This window comes from Juglans regia, chromosome 15, assembly GCF_001411555.2.
Source record: "Juglans regia cultivar Chandler chromosome 15, Walnut 2.0, whole genome shotgun sequence".
Classification (NCBI taxonomy): domain Eukaryota; kingdom Viridiplantae; phylum Streptophyta; class Magnoliopsida; order Fagales; family Juglandaceae; genus Juglans; species Juglans regia.
The window spans coordinates 16,791,576-16,809,606 of NC_049915.1; the positions used below are offsets into that span (position 1 = coordinate 16,791,576).

At 37.4% G+C, this 18,031-nt stretch overlaps 1 pseudogene; it reads right to left on the reverse strand.

Moving 5' to 3' along the window:
• Window positions 1-2,417: 2,417 nt before the first annotated feature.
• LOC109020073 lies at window positions 2,418-8,617 on the reverse strand (annotated as a pseudogene).
• Between the last annotated feature and the right edge of the window lie 9,414 nt (window positions 8,618-18,031).

An 18,031-nucleotide genomic window follows, 5' to 3' on the forward strand; every position in this document is an offset into this window, starting at 1 on the left:
GATCTACTTTAGTAAAATCATAGCTCAATAAACTCAAGATTTCATTCTAAGTATTGCTGGTGTGAGATCAACAATGCCATATGAGAAATACCTTAAATTGCCAACAATGGAGGGTAGAGCTCGAGAATAGTCTTTTAGAAGTATTTTGGATAAAGTGAAAATGAGGATCAATAGTCGTAAGGTGAAAACACTATCTCAAGTTGGAAATGAAATTTTTATTAAAGCAGTAGTGCAAACCCTCCCAACATATAACATGAGTGTTTTTAAGCTGCCAAGTAGATTGCTTTGAAGTATAAACAGTGTAATGCAAAATTTTGATGGGCCAACAAGAGATTGAGAAGAAAATCCACTGGGTTTCATGGAGTACCATGGGGAAGGCTAAATCAACAGGAGGTATGAGGTTTAAAGATTTGGAGAGTTCCAATCTTGCCATGCTTGCTAAACAAGGTTGGAGACTGATTCAACACCCTCAATCTCTAGCCTCTCAAGTCTTCTTTTCTGAATGCTAGTTAGGACAAAAGCCTTTTTATATATGGATGAGTATTTTGGCAGCCATACATTTAATTGAAGCAGGAACTTATTGGAGAATAGGCACTGGTGATAAGGTCAGTATATAGGATGACAAATGGCTTCCAAAGCTGCACCATCCAAGCTTCAGAGTCCTGTTTTGATACTAAATAGTAAGGCCAAAGTCCAGGATTTGATTGATGCAAGTGAAAAGAAATGGAGAATTGATTTGGTGGACAAGATTTTTGCAAAGGAAGAAGCAGAGATGATAGCATAGATTCCTATTAGCTCCTCCAATAGCTCTGATAAACTAATTTGGAAAGGCACCTCTAATGGCCTTTTCACTGTAAAGAGTGCCTACCATATGCAAAAGGAATTGCTATTGGTAGCAAAGGGTCAAGCTTCGAGCATCAATAGTTTTCAAAGGGTGTGACAGCTTATTTGGAAATTAAAGATAACCCCACGGAATAAGGTCTTCCTTTGGAGAGCTTGCCTTGAAGCATCACTAACACAAGCTAATTTGTTTAAGAGGAAAATAGTGGAGCATTCAAAGTGTCCTATATGTTCCAATGTAAAAGTGACTGTTGTTCATGCAATGTGGGAGTGTGAATCTGCTTAGGATGTATGGAGTCAATGTTTAAAAAGGCTCCAAAAGAGTCACTTCTCTCACAGGAATCTGCTGGAACTATTAGAGACAATGTCGAGCTCTATGGATATTAAACTGATGCATGAATTTGCAGTGGTAGCCAGGAAGATTTGGTTGAGAAGGAATGAACTTATTTTCAATAAAGAATTTAACCATCCCAACAAAGTGGTGAGGGATGCTCATCAAACCTTGCAGCTGCTACATGAAGTGGAGGAGCAGAAGACTGATACCTCAGGGCCAGGAAGCAGTACATTGGATAAGTGGGAACCCCTTCCTTTGAATACCTACAAACTAAACTGGGATGCTACAGTAGATAAGGCTTACACTAGAATTGGCATAGGGGTTGTTGTTCGAGATTATGAAGGAAAGGTTATTACTACCATGAGAAAGAACAAGAGCCTTTTCCCAAATCCATTACTGGCTGAAGCTTATGGGGCACTTCAAGCAACAATTTTTGGTTTAGAATTGGGACTAGGAAAGGTTATAATTAAAGGTGACTCCCTTTAGATCATTAAGGTTTTGAAGAATGAAGATAGTGCTTGGATAGTGCAGGGATGTTTGCAACTGAAGCAAAGGAAAATCTAAGGAGTTTTGCCAAGTGGGAGGTTCTTCATGTTAGAAGAAATATCAATGTAATAGCACATATCTTGGCAAAAGAAGTATTAACCATTTCCGATGTAATTGTTATCATGGAGAAATCTCCTCCATGTATTTCAGATTTGTTATAATGGAAATGATCACTATAGTTCCCTTTAAAAGAAAAATTGTAAGTAAGATTTAGTTCCATTGCCGAAGTATTGTTTTTTTATTTTATTTTATTTATATATCCTGGAATGTACCATGGATAGGCTTGCTATATGAATGGAAACTGAGGCCTTATTTGTTTTTGCAAATAAGATGAGATAAAAGTTAAAAGTTGAGATAAAATATTGTTAAAATATATTTTTTTAATATTATTTTTATTTTAAAATTTAAAAAAGTTGAATTATTTATTTTATTTTGTGTGAAAATTTGAAAAAATTATAATAATTAAATGAGATGAGATGAAATTTTTTGTAAAAGTGAACGAGGCCTAAGATATATTTGAGCTGCTAGAGGGTTTGTTGTTTTGCTACAAACCCACTAAATCTGTACTGAGGTGCAGAACTAAATTCTTTTCATTAGGTTTTGTTAAGATAACTGTTTTTGATAATTAAGTTGTTTAAGTTTCTTAATCTTATAATGATGGCTATGCTAGTCAACATTTCCAGTGAACATTTGAATATTTCTACTTAAACGTTCATTTGCATAATTTTCAATTTCTTCTCCTATCTGGTTTCCAGAATCTTGATTCACCGTTCATGTTTCATCTTTTCCAGGATATATAATCAAAGTGGATTTTTTTCTTGGTACCCCTTATACAGACCTAGTCCAAGAACTCTATTTGAACAAGACCTTTACACCATTTTATAATACGAAGACTTAAATTGATGAAGTAACTTGGCATATGAGAATTGAGAATCAGAATCTGCCTTTGCTCCTTTTCTTCTTATTTATGGGAAGCTGTACTCTTTGCATTGCTAAGTAGAACAAGTTTCTGGGCATTGACAAGAGGTTGAGTTGTCTGCTTGCTCAGCTGCATGGTCATAACCCTGCTTGGAAGCTTGCCACCACAAAGAATGTGCAAGCAGATGCCTTTATGCATCTGTGCAGAACCCAGATTCTCCCATGCACATGCTACGTTCCCCATAGTTGTCAAGTATCCATGCAGCATTGGTCTGTGCCACCTCATACCCCAGCTCAGCCATCCTTGCATATAAGAGGAATGCCTTACCCACATCACCTTTTAAGTATGATTCGAATGCCCATCTAGATAAAGAACTCCATGGTCCCTGTTCTGCAACTAATTTGTATAAAGCAGTTGCCTGAAATCAAAGAAGCTCGGTTATTGATTGGTAGATGTATAAGTTTTGGGCATCTTAACAACTTACAACAAACCGATCCCGACATAAGCTTGCATGAAGTCAGCTTATCATATGGGTTTTCTAAGGGGACTGAGCAAGCAAATCACCAAACTGAAAGAGACAAGCTGTTAACAGAATTAAAAATGAAAAAAAAAATAAGGTACAGAAAAAGGGCTTAGTTGCAATGTACATATATTATGTCGTCTGTGAAATATAAACACAAACCAAATGAAGAAAACATAAATAAAAGGCAGGATTTTACCATTGGAAGGTTCTTCTTAAGCCCCACACCGGTATGAACCATCTTTGCGAGCTGGTAGAATGCCTTTTGGTGACCCGCATTAGCAGCCTGAATAAAAGAGGAATAGGCTCTCCTCGAATCCTTCTTTACTCCAATACCTTTTAGATACATTACTCCTAGGTTATACAAGCCACCAGCATCCTCATCATTAGCAGCCTTCTCAAAGTACTCTTTTGCCTGTAATGAAAATGATTAGTTTGTGACACATACTCTGAAATTACCAACCCATAGAACTAAAAAAACTTGAGTATACACTATACAGAGGTGAAGAAAAAGAAATAAAATATTCGTCAAGAGTGAGGAAAAGTAAGACAATGCTTAAAGTAGAAGTAATCCAACAGTACTGATGGGCTGCATGTTTTGAAAAATTTGATAAATGCCCATACCAATTAACCAAAACTCTACAATTCTCTTAGATGGAGCAAGCGATTGGGCAAAAGACATCTCAGGGTCATGCCCAGGTATGGGTGCAATGGTGGTTACGAAAACAGGCCACAATGCCTCCCATCCCTGACTTACCACTACATATGATGACATGACACCAGAGATGGATGTTTTTTTTTAGAATTTTATCAATAGCCCTCATTTATGATGGAGGAATACCGTGGCTACAATCCACCTTGGGGGTTACATCATAAACACGCAAAACCAAGGTGCAAAAAACCATTATAAAAACCTTATTCCTATACAATAAGAAATTCATTTGCATCGAATGTACAGAAGTCCAGCTCTATCTAGTACCAAAGCACCTCGCATATTTTGTGGTAGAGTTTCTCCTAGTGCTACTAATTTGGGCAAGTGATCCGCAACTTGGTTAACTTTCCAAAAGACATGGCGAGCTGAGAAGTTGCATACCCTCTGATATCGGGGATCTGATCCCACAACTCTCTAAAAAACCAGAGACAGCAGCCTTGTTCTAGCACCCATCTAACCACCACCAGTTAGTCTGATTCCAAATCAACCTCCAAGTTGTTTAGCCGAATGCAGATCTGAATTCCATCCAGAATGGTTCTCATCTCAGCCCGTGTTTGTAACTTCCCCATAGAAAGCTGAAAAAGCCACCAAGAACGGCCCTCTTGCATTCCTCAGCACACCTCCACTACCACAAGGACCCAGGCTTCCAAAACAACAACAATCGACATTAAATTTAATCCTGTTACCAGTTGGTCTCTTCCAGATTAGGATTCTAATCTTCGGCCTTTGGACCTCTACTGTCGGTATCACAATCTGCTCAAGGATCTTCTACCTATCAAAACCAGAAATCTGTTTCACCCTAGTTATTTTGGATTTCACAACTGGATTGGAGGAGGCCAAAAAGTTGATTTGATGAATATTTTTTTTTTAAATTACGTACAAGAGGGAGTGTCGAAAATTTCTCAATGCTATCTTATAGCTCTCATACCCAATAAAAGGGGCCGTGGGATCAAGGATTTTCACCCTACTAGGCTAGCCAATATGAAGAAATCGACATTCGAAAAGATCATCTTTAAAACTAAAAGTGCTTTCATCATGGGGAGACAGATTCCAGATCCAGTCCTTATAGCCAACAAATGCTTCCATAATCTGATTCAAGATGGGCAATGGGTCTAAGATCAATTTTGGCATGATATATGGTGCAATGATCATAATTTCGTTAGGTTGCTTCAATGGGAGATTACTATTGGGAGTTTTTCAATGATTCTAGACAATGCAAACATCACTTTTACTAGACTAGTGCAGGATTGAGAAGTGGAGTTGATCTCTTCTTTCTAAAACCTTTTAAACACCTTGAGGTCGGGAAGCAGTAGTGAGTATAAGATCTGGTGACAGTCCCCTTCAGAAAAGGAAAGTTTTTGAGGTTCAAACTTTTATCATGCGTGCTGCATCCCGTAGGTGCTCCTTTTTCTTGGAAATGCCTTTGGCAGAGCAATGCTCCATCGAGGGTGGCATTCTTTGCAGGAGCAACTAACCTATGAAGATTTTGACAATGGATAATTGAGAAAAAGAAGTTTCATAGTGATGGATTGGTGCTATATGTGTATGAAGAGCGGGAAATCATTGACCTCTTTTGTTACATCAATGGGGGGGCCTTGACTTTCCATCTATTTGGTGTAGCTAGGGTGATGTCCCAATGAGAAGTAGAATAGTTAGCTTGCAAAGTAAAAATGTAGCTCAATGCAAGTTTGGTGCATGGTTCCTTTATGTTTAATGTGGTATATTTGGAAGGAAAACAATGCTAAGAATTTTAACGATTGCAAGATGGTGGTTGAGCTAAGAAACACAATGTTAAAAGCACTCTACATATCGATGTTGGCTAAGAATAGTATTGGCTACTCCAATTATATAAAGTCTTCTAGTTTTCTACCTTCTTTACTAATTCCTTTCTCTTATATACATTGTGTACCAAGGTTGTAGAAAAATTGACTGACTTATCAGAAAAATGTTAGCATTAACAATACGGTAATTTAAATTCTTGAACAGATACAGAGTAAACACATCAACAGTTCAAAACAATATCGTTCCAATAATTCTGCTTTTCACTTTCAAGCATCACTAATTGATGATACTGAAGGTTACTGATTACCACAAACAACAAGAATTGAGGGAAGTAGTGCCAAGGGAATAATCTCATTCATATCATAATAAAGTAGAGAAACAGATCAGCACAGAGAAAGACATAACAGAAGTAGAGAAAAAAGGGATGGCTGGGGCCAGGTTAAGCTAGTCAGTCCATAATCCACAGTCTATCCAAACACAAAAAGCTTCAGCATATAAGTTTGCAGAAAACAGATATAATCTTACTTTGGTGTAATTCTTGTTGGCAACTCCATAGCCTTTGATATACATATACCCCATTCCATTATAAGCCGAATAAAGTGGATGTCTGGATGCAAGGGTAAGCAATTCAAGTGCTTTCCTGTAGTTCCTTTCAACCCCAACTCCCCGAGCATATATCTCTCCAAGAAGCTCCATTGACCTTGGTTCCCCCTTTTCCACAGCCTTCAGAAACCAGGGTATTGCCTTGGCATGGTCACGCTTCAACCCTTTCAGCCCAACATAGTAAAAAAGACCAATTTTGTACATGGCTCCAGTGTGCCCACCTTGCAGTGCCTGATATTCCAATATCTCTATAACCTCATTATCCTCTCCTCTGGACTTCCTCAGGACCTCCATATTCTCCTCGGCCCCATGGTGGATCCTGACTGGTGCAATGACAGGAAAATCTTTCAAAACCCATAAACTATTTACAGCTACTTCTGCTTACTCAGCATACAGTTTAGTTGAGTTTTCATACATCTGCAAATAATCAGAAAACAAGAACAGTCATACCTTATGAACTTACAAAACCATTTCAAGAGCTAAATTCACATATCTTTGAGGATATAGCTAAATTCGTTGTTGGAACCAATTATAGAGCTAACAATGAAGTTTCCTTTACCATTTCCTTATTGGGTAAAGATATGCCTACAACTGTCGTACAACTCTTTTACAATCAAGCAGTTTCTCTAGTGCAAGCATGCCACTTGTCTAAAATGAATTTTAATTTTACAAAAATACCCTTTATTTAATAAAGAATTGTAATAGACTTTTAAGTTAGGCTGCGTTTGGTTCCCAAACTTAGCTGAGTTGATGAGTTCAGTCTAATTTTAAGCTGATCCTAACATCCAAACACCCAACTTTCAAATTACTAAACTCATCTCAACTCAAAACCTTCTTACACGTGGGACCCACAACCTTTTTAACTTAAAACATCTTTATATGTGAGACCCACAACCTTTTTCAATTTCTTATAAAAAGTACTAAACTCGTCTTAACATCTAAATACATTTTAAACTCAGTTTAGATGAGCCCCACATAACTCCCTCTATTACTCAACTCATTACTCTTTACAAATAACTCAACTCAACTAAGTTCAACTCAACATTTAAACATAATCTTAATCATTTTCCTTCCTAACTTGAAGACTACGGTGGGGTTTGGATAGTAAGATGAGATAAAAGTTAAATAAAATATTGTTAAAATATTTTTTTAATATTATTATTATTTTAGAATTTGAAAAAGTTAAATTGTTTATTATATTTTATATAAAAATTTGTAAAAATTATAATGATGAGATGAGAAGAGATGGTTATGGTATCCAAACCTAGCCACGTACACATCAAATGAAAATTGAATTTAAAAAAATATGCTAGATTGGAAAAGTTTACATATTTTTTTAAACAATATCAGGAGCTGTGTCCACACACATCCAAATATAAAATCCACCATCACAACTCAATTTGATAGATGATGATACATGTAAAAACAATTGAAGAGAGAACACAAAATGGGAAGATTTTGAAATGGAGGTCCTGACTTTTACCAACAACCAAACCGAGCATAGTTTCTAAAACCTAGGACTTTCATTCACGAAATTATAAATTTTTTCAGCTAGTCCCTATATGTACACCAATGCATATATGATCACAAAAACAGAGAAATTTGAAAAAAGAAAGCGAGATTTTGATAGCAAAGGAGCACTCACTTCTTGAAGCGAGTAGGAATACGCGAGGGCCATCTTGGACTGCATGTTACCTCCCTCGGCAGCAAAGTGATGGTACAGAAAAGCCTTGGCCTTGTTCCTCTCACTCATCATCCCCATCCCGTGAAGAAACCCAAGCACCGATCTCGAGTGCGGGTGGCCCTCACACGCGGCGGCCTCGATCTCCGCTGCCGCTTCCTGCATCAACCGAGCGTCTCCGGAGCTGGACGCCGAGATCATCTTGGACACACCGGAGATGTACAGCGCCTCGAGCTCCGAGCTCGTATCGGATGAGCCGGTGGCAGAAGAGGAAGCCGGATCGAAGAGCGAGTGCCAGGAGCCGGGGTCAAGCTCGTCCTCGGACTTATGGGGTGAGTCGAAATCGACGAATTCGTCCCAGTCTGGTGATTCATCGCAAGAGATGGTGGACTCCTTGAGGTCCTCTTCAGAGAGAACGATGATGTATGGTCTTGCGGCGAGGGAGAGAATGAGGAAAGAGAGTAAGAGCTTCAGGGATGCGATATGCATCGTTTTGATGTCGAACAATTAAGGAGTAGAAGAAGAAGACATCTGGAAGTTCCGGTGATGTCAGCGTATATGCGTGTATGTTCAGTTGTCCCGTCAGTTCTGTTGACTTTACAGTCAGCAGAACCGCTGTTCTTGGTGTGAATTATTTGAAAGTAGGAAAATTCCACGTAGAATCCTCAAAGTTCTCATATCCTAGAGGGCTATGTTAACTCTCGGATGACAGACAAAGCTACCTATATGACACTCAAGCTTAATATGAGTAAAGCCGAGTAGAGTGGGCATTCCTGAAATCAATAAGGGTTAAGATGGGCTTCAATGACATATGGATAACTCTCATCATGAATTGTATTTCCTCAGTTTCTTATTCTCTATTAATAAATAGAGAGCCAAACTCTACATTTATCCCCCACATGAGACCTTAGGTAAGGGGACCTTTTTATCCCCTTATTTGTTATAATGTGTGCTGAAGCATCGTCTAGCCTTCTCAACCAAACTAAAGCCCGAGGTAGCATGTCCAGTATCCCCATTGGTTTAGGTCCAATTCGAGTCAATCATCCGATTCCGGCCGAAATATAAGCCGATGTAGGCCGAAATTGAAGTCGGTACGACCGGTACGGTCGGTACGACCGGTACGGTCGGTATTTGGGACGGTACGAAACGTATGGAGTACCTGTACTGGCCTAGCGACCGGTACGAAAAATTTTGGCCGTACCTGCCGGTATGGTACGAAATTGAAAACAGTGATCCCTTCTCCTCACACCTTCAGAATTCATTCTAATAGAGAAGAGAATGCAGTGCAGGTTTTGGTCTCGGATCTCATTGATTCTAAATCTAGGAAATGGAAGGAACCAATATTGATCAATTTGTTCTCAGTTCATGAAGTCGAGCTGATCATGTCAATTCCTATCAGCCTAAATGATAGAGATGACCAACTGGTGTGGAACTATACAAAGAACAACCTCTTCTCTGTAAAAAGTACCTACCACTTACATAGAGACCTACAATCCAGATCAGAAGGTGAGCCATCCCATACCAGCTTGCAATCAAATTTTTGGAAAGGCATCTGGACCCTTCCACTCCCTAATGCAGTAAGAATGTTTGTATGGAGGGCCTACAATGAAAGCTTGCCTACTATGGATAACTTGCTGAAAAGGAAAGTGGTGCAAGACAATACCTGTCCAGTCTGTCAATCTAAAATTGAAACATCAGCACATGTCCTATAGAATTGTGAGGCTGCTAAAGATGTATGGAGCCAAGGCTGTAAACTAGTTCAGAAAATGAGCTTTTCCCTCCCTTCTTTCAAAGGCATTTGGGACCATTTAGTCACCGCCTTGCATGGAAATTTACTTTTGGAGGTTGCTATGATAACACGACTTCTATGGTCCAGAAGGAATGATTTCATTGATGGCAAAGGTTTTATGCACCCTAACCTTATCATCAGCACAACTAAGAAGGACTTGGACCTATTCACTCAGAGCCAAAACATAAATGACCTAGGAATGCCATGCACTACTGTTCATGTTGCTGTCAATTGGACATGACCTCCTGCAAGTATATACAAAATGAATTGGGATGCCGCCCTCAATGAAGCAAAGGGCTTACTTGGTATTGGTGGCATCTTACGGGACTCTCATGGGTAGGTCATTGGGACCATCCAGGCTAAGAGGAGACTGAAACTGAGTGCTTATCAAGGAGAGGCCTATGCAATGCTGATAAGCTCTATCTTCTGCAAAGAGGTGGGTGTGACAAAATTCATCATTGAGGGCGACGCCATGCAGGTTGTCAACTTATTGAATACATCTCAAACCGATTGGAGCTATGGTGGCCTTATCATCAAGGATGCCAAACAACTTTTGAATTCATTTGCAGATTGGACTGCAGCCCACACCAAGCGAGAAGGCAACAAAGCATCCCACCTTCTGGCACAAAATGCTCTTCTCTTGAATGAGAACTTGCATGAACTTGAGGAAGTCCCTCTTTGTGTTCAACATGTAGTAACCAATGAGTTACTGTAATCTCTAGTTCATAGTAATAAAATGGTTTCTAATTTTAAAAAAAATATATGGAAAAAGCTCCAAATAGGATAGTGAAAAACCATTTTTAACGATAAAATTATGTCATGTAAAACATCTAGGCTTCATTTGGTTACGCAGGTCAGATGAGATGATATATTTTGAATAGTAGTGAAATTTTTGAGTTAAGATGAGATGAAATAGTTTGTAAAAAAATGTGTGTTTGGATAGTGAGATGAGATAAAATAGTTTTGATTTGAAAAATGTGTGGCTCCCACTATTAATTAGAGAGCTGAAAATATCACAATTCACAAACTATTCATTGTTAGCTGTAACTATTCACTATCAGTTTTCATTGTTTACACACTATTCAGTTACTGTTCACGTACTGTTTACTGTTCATTACTGTTTATTTTAGTGAATATTTTTAAAATTTAGAGATGAAATATAGTGTATTTGGATAGGGAAAACTAGTGTACGGTACAACAGATGAGATGTAAACACATCTCATCTGTATCATGTGACCAAATCGAACCCTAATAAATTTATATCCACACTCAGTATACCAGATTATTTGCTTCTCTTTCCTCTCCTCCCTCTTTTCTCTTTCTCCCTCTCACCCAATTGCAACTTCCTCTCTCTCTCTCTCTCTAAAATACGTTCATTCTCTACAATATTTTCTCTCTCTAAAATACCCTCTTTTCTCTCTCTCTCTCTCTCTCTCTATTTAACAAATTAAGCACAAATTCATTTTTAAGTAATTTTTAATGCTTTCCTTCTCCCTTCCCACCCAACTGCAACCTCCCCCTCTCTCTTGCTTTAAAATACATTCTCTCTAGCTGGTTGTCCAAATTGCAACTTGCCACACCATCGAATAGAGCTCAAGTGCATATTTTGCTTTGAAGGTTTGCCTCACAAATCAAATGGACGGGATGGCGTTGAATCTCAAAGGAGTTAAAAGTACAGGCTCTGCAATATCGTCATTCTGGCGTTCCATTATTTCTAGGCAAGACAATGAAGATATTTCCAGAGACATTTTACGCATTCGAAAATCGTGATTTTTGTTTTAAAATGTTTGAACGAGTCTGAAAGTGATTTCATTTTGTCAAAGAGTTCCTTGCAGTAGTTTATTCAATTCTTCTTTCGCCTAGGAATAATATTAAGGTGGGTGGGTTGTTATTAATTTTATTATTTCTCAACCCCTGTGCTGAATTTATTTAATTTAGAGAGAGAGAAGAGTATATTAGATAGAGGGGGGGAAGTTGAAATTGGGTGGAGGAGGGAGAAAGAGAGAGAAGAGAGGGAAGAGAAACAAGTAATCTGGTATATCTGAGTGTAGATAGAAATATATTGGATGTCTTACGTGGCAGAATCTTATTGGCCTGTATTAAAAATGGTTTTTCAGCTGTCCTGTTGGGAGCTTTTCCCTTTTAATATTTAGGTTTAATTTGTTTTCACAAACCATCACATTTCATCTAATCATTATAATTTTTTCGAACTTCCAAACAAAATACAATAAATAATTCAACTTTCTTAAATCTCAAAATAAAAATTATATTAAAAAATTATATTCCAATAATATTTTATTAAACTCTTAACTTTTATCTCATCTTATTTGTATAATCAAACTATGCTTTAAAAAAAATCAAATGTTCTAACAAAGTTGGGTGGGTAGAGTCCTATTTTCCTCTGGAGGAAAGTAAGGCGGTTTCCCTTCCTTCGGCAAGGGGTTTAGTCTCTCATCGCTGAGAGTGTAGAGTAGAGTGCTATGGCGGTGGAAGAGGAAAATCTATTGAAAGAGTGGGAAAAACTTAAATTTGACTAATGAAGAAAGTTCAATTTTTCATGCTTCTTATGTAAAGGAGGATGGAATTCGTGGAAAACATTGTATAATTGGAAAAGTTATGACTGAAAAAGGCTTGAACAATGAAGCCTTTAGGAAAACCATGGCTCAAGTATGGAGAGTGGTGGGATGGGTAAGGTTTAAGGAGTTGGGGGATCAAAAATCCCTTATTGAATTCCAACACTTATTTGATAAAGACAAGGTGCTAAGTGGGAGACCTTGGTTCTTTGATAGGAATTTATTGATAGTACAAGAAGTGGCAAAATCTAATTTTCTTAACTCCATACAGTTCAAATTTGAACCTTTTTGGGTTCAACTACATAATTTGCCTCTAGCAGCCATGACTGAGGAAGTGGGAAGTTAGTTTGGTGAAACTCTTGGACATGTTATCAGGGGAGATGTTGATCTGATGGTTCAGCATGGGAAGATATCTTAAAGTGAGAGTTGCTATTGATATCCATAAGCCTTTATTGAGAGGTCGTTGGTTGAGCTTTAAAGGGCATCAATATTGGATTTCTTTTAAATATGAGAGATTACAATCATTTTGCTTCCACTGTAGTATATTATTCCATCAAGGGAAGGGATGTAATAGGCCAAGGAATGAACAGATAAGAGAAAGGGTGAACAAACAACAATTTGGACCTTGGCTTCGAGCACAACCAATCAACACAAATATTTTTGATCATAGGAAGTATGGTGGTGCAACTAAATCTACTCAGTATCAATGGAGGCAAGAGACAGAGGCTAGTGGTGGTAGATGAGATGAGGTTAAGGCAGAAATGACTGAGGTTGTAAGGGGTTCTAAGGATGACAGGAGAGAGTTTACACAAAAGCAGGCCATCAAATAGGAGGATCTAGTGAGGCAGGGGGTACAATTGGCTGCTAAGAGAGGTGATAAGGGGAAAACAAACATCCAAGAAGCCAGTTCTATTGGAAGAATCCACAAGGGCAATCAAGCGGTCCAAGAAGAAGAGGTACTAAAGACAATCATGAGGGCCACATGGAACTGGAAGATTATCATCCAGTTTTGTTTGCATTCACCATATCTCGAGTCACTGTTGACTTTGTCCAGACAAAACCTGCCATGAAAGGGCCTAATTCTAAAAGGTCCACATGGAAAGGAAGGGCTAGGGTAGCAAAATGTAACTCTCCAATTGGTCCTGAGGTTGAGTCTCTAAGTAGCAAAAAAAGAGATGAGAATACTCAGATGTCTGATTTGGACCAAACTGGTAAAAAATAGAAAATTGGTGAATTGTTGAAGAATTGCAGTTATGAAACTGGGTTGGTGGAGGTTGCTGTGCAGCTCCACCAACATCAATGATGGGCCTGAGTTAGATCTGTAGAGGGCTTGGAAACTCTCGTACAGTTCGGAAACTTCATCTTTGGGTGAAGACGGACAGGTTTGGGAGGTGAGATGAGAATTTTGTGTTTTATTTTGAAGTTTAAAATATTATGTTTTAATATTATTATTGTTTTGGGATTTAAAAAAAGTATATTGAGATTTGAAAAAGTTGAATTGTTTATTATATTTTGTATGGAGATTTGAAAAATGTGTAATGATGAGATGAGAATTTTGTATTTAGTTTTGGTTACCAAACCTGCCCTAAGTGTCCCAAAGTGGTTTTTCTAATGGAAACCAAGTGTGGTAGGAAGAAAGTAGAAGAAGTAAGAAACTTAGTAGGTTTTGATAGAAGTTTTGTAGTTGAGAGTAAAGTCCTTAGTGGAGGACTAGTTTTTTTGTGAAATAATACTGATGATACTACTCAAGAAACTAATACTGATGATATTACTCTAGAAACTTTTTCTCAACACCATATATCTTTGTCTTTTAAAAGGGATGAGACCGAGGAGGATTTGCTGGTGCTGGGTTCTATGGACACCCTTCCACCTCACAAAGGGAGAGTAGTTGGCTGTTGTTGAGATTGCTTAAGCCTAACACAGATAGATCTTGGATCTGCTTTGGGGATTTTAATGAAGTTTTACATCAACATGAGAAGCAAGGGGCAGCTTTAAGGCCTTACAACCAAATGGAAAGTTTCAGGGAGGCAATGGAGTCTTGTGGCCTAAGTGATCTAGGATATGAGGGGACTAAATTCACCTGGAATAATGGAAGGGAGGGAGCTCATTTCACTAAGGAAAGATTGGATCGAGTCTTGGGAAATCTAGCCTAGATTAACCAATTTTCTGATACATGGGTAACTGCTCATCCATCACAATCTTCTTACCACTGTCCTCTAGTGTTTACCATAGAAAATGTAAGGGAGAGAAGTATAACTGAAGGGGGTGGCAGAACAAAGATTTTTAGATACGAGGCAAGCTGAGATCTAAGGGATGAATGCAATGGAATCATACACACTAGTTGGACTCGGAATTTTTCATGGCAAGGATCTCATTTGGGGGGTGTGCACAATGAACTACTAAACTATAGGGACTCTTTAATTCAGTGGAAAAAACAATCTTTTGATAAGCAAAGGAAACAGGCTCAGCAAAAACTCAACTTGCTCTCTCAACTGCAGAATGCTAATAGTGGTGATTTAACCTTGGAAGTGAAACAAATGCAAAATGAGGTGGAAGTTCTATTAGAAGAAGACAATGTGAGGTGGAAGCAAATGGCTAAGCAGACTTGGCTCAGAAATGGAAATAGAAATACTAAGTTTTTCCACAGAGCTGCAAATCAGAAAAGAAAAGTTAATGAGATCCAAAAAATTGTGAAGGAAGATGGTAGTGTGGCTTGTAGCAGGGAGGACATTTCAGATACATTCAGTATCCATTACAAGAATCTGTTCTCTACCTCTCAACCTGACAAGATTCCTGAATGCTTGATGTATGTAGAGACGAGGGTGGATAAGCAAATGAACAACCTTTTATCAAAGGCATTCACAGCTATTGAGATAAGGACAACTTTATTTCAAATGAATCCATTAGGTTCTCCTAGTCCAAATGGATTCTCAGCTGTTTTTTATCAAAATCATTAGGACATAGTGAGAGAAGATGTCACTCAAGCTGTGCTAGAAATTCTTAATTCTATTGGTGACATGTATTGCATAAACGAGACTTATATAGTGCTTATTCCGAAGGTCAACAAGCCTCAATTAGTGATTGATTTTAGACCTATTTCCTTATGTAATGTTATTTACAAGCTAATATCTAAAGTTTTAGCCAACAGACTTGAGCTCATCTTGCCTCAAATCATATATCCTACTCAAAATGCTTTTGTACCAGGATAATTTATTCTTGATAATGTGATTGTGGCTTTTGAGGCTATTCACTCCATGAACTCTAAAGTAAAGGGGCAGCAAGGCTATATGTCTTTAAAGCTTGACATGAGCAAAGTCTATGATAGGGTGGAATAGAGTTTCTTGAGAGCAGCAATGGAAAAGATGAGATTCAGTTCATGATGGATTGACTTGGTGTTTCTCAGTTATGGTTTCAACCTACAAGGGGACTAAAGCAGAGATACCCCTTATCTCCCTATCTTTTTATCCTTATATCAGAAGTATTGAGTTCACTCTTGCATCAAGCAAAAGCTTCTAAGCACATTCATGGGTTCCGATTTGGGAGAAGCAATTTAAGTATTAACTATTTATTTTTTGCAAATGATAGTTTGCTATTTTGTCGTGCAAATGCAATAGAGTGGGCTAAGATACTTGATCTTCTTGATATGTAACTGGAATCCTCCTCCTTCAGGTTTAACCAAGATCAACTGGGATGCAGGCCTGAGTGAAGGACAAGACAAGGTAGGTTTTGGTATAGTAGCCTGTGATTCTCAAGGAGAGTGATGGCCTCCAAAACACTTTCAAGAGCAAGTTTTTTTGATCCTTTACTCGCTGAAGCTCAAGGTGCTTTATATGCTATAGAACTAGCTATTGAACTGGGATGCAACTCACTTGGAGGGTGATTCTCTTTCAATTGTCAAAAGCTTAGAGCAACCAATAGATAGATGGGATAGGGTGGGAATGATTCTTAGTGACACTAAGATTAGACTATCCTCTTTAGTGAGCTGGAAGGTTTTATTTGTTAAAAGGGCTGCTAATGTTTATGCTCATCAACTTGCAAAAGCTGCTCTATAACTACCTGAGGATGTAGTTGATCTGGTTGTAAGTCCAGAAATCTTGAATTCTGTAACTCTTGATTAAGTTTAATGAAGTTTATCATTTCTATAAAAAAAAAATGAAAAAAGAAGAAGAAAATTAAAGAAGAAGACGAGCAGCACCCTTCAAAACAAAAACATCTCACGTCCATCACTAAGAGAAAATTATAATATCTTTTTATGGATCGTATAGGTATTAAAATAAAGGAGAAACCTAATTAATACTCTAAACAAGTTGATTACCGATGAAAAATCAAAACTAAAGATCAAACGAGTAATGCCTCTAACAAGTCCGTCACATATATTTTGGCTTGAAACCATGAATTTATTACCACCCCATTGATTTTTAGCGCAATCTAATTGTGTGGTGTGTGATATGCAGCAACAATTCATTCTTTTTGATAAATTTGGATAGATTGGAGAACGATATGGTGGTGGTGCTTGCGAATGGTTTGAAGGTGTGGAAGGGGATCGATAGCGATTTAGAGAGTCATATCCTTCCAACTAGTTAATAACTAATTTACAACTAAGACAATAAAATTATTTGTAAAATTATAATATATTTTACATCACTTTTTTTATTATTTATTTTAACTTCTTTTTATCAAAAATATTTTAAAATCATACTCCAACCTGACCCTCTTCTTTGTATTTTCTATTGGAAAGTGCTAGTGGCGTATAACTGGTGCAATTTTTTTTTTTTAAATATTTTTTAACATATTTAATTATTAAAAAATAATAAAAAATATACAACTTCAATAATAATCACTTTTTTAACCATTAAAAAAGAAAAATTTTATTTATCATCCATTACACCGCATACTAATATGTGATTTATCATTTTTATTATTTTATTTTAAATACGCATATATTGATTAGGCCTGCTACCCGCATGGTGCGGGGTTGGAGATTTTATCTTAGGGGCCCATGAACAAAAGGGCTGTATTTTTGCCAAATTCTGGAAGAACTCCTGTGAGGTTATTTTGTTTAAGGATTAATCTTCTCAGAGTTGAACAGCCTCCAATATCAGAAGGTATGCTACCTTGAAGTTGATTCTGAGCCATATTCAGCACATTTAATTGCCTTCCAAAGCAAAGATTCGATGGGATTTTACCACTGAACTTATTGTTGGTAAAGTCCAACTGTAATAAGCTGCTATTGATTCCCAAACTTTCAGGTATTAGGGGTCCCGCTGCCCACTCTTAATATTGATGTAGAAATATGTGTTTTAAATATAATAATAAAAATGTAAAATTACATGTGTAAAAATGATAAATAATATTTATCTTAAAAAACTAAAATATTCAAACGTAACTTTGAGCTAGGGTGAACTGCCATTTTCTTTTTCCGTTTGCTTGGTAAGCTTAAATTAAAGAGTTTTGTTAGGTACAAACGAGTTTGTGTACAATATCACGTATCGATAATTTTTTTATTTAAAAAAAATATATTTTAAGAAAAGAAGAAAATTTTCTATATTATAAAAATTACTTCAATTTATATAATTTCGTTAAACATATGCGTTACATATTAATATCGGTGCACGAATTCGTGCACGCTTGCATTAAGATTTTTCCAAACAAAGAAGCCTTTATATCTATCTGCCGCAAAAGACCAGAGTCAAAAGGAAGTCAAAAACATCAGGCGCCTTCGTGTTGTGTCA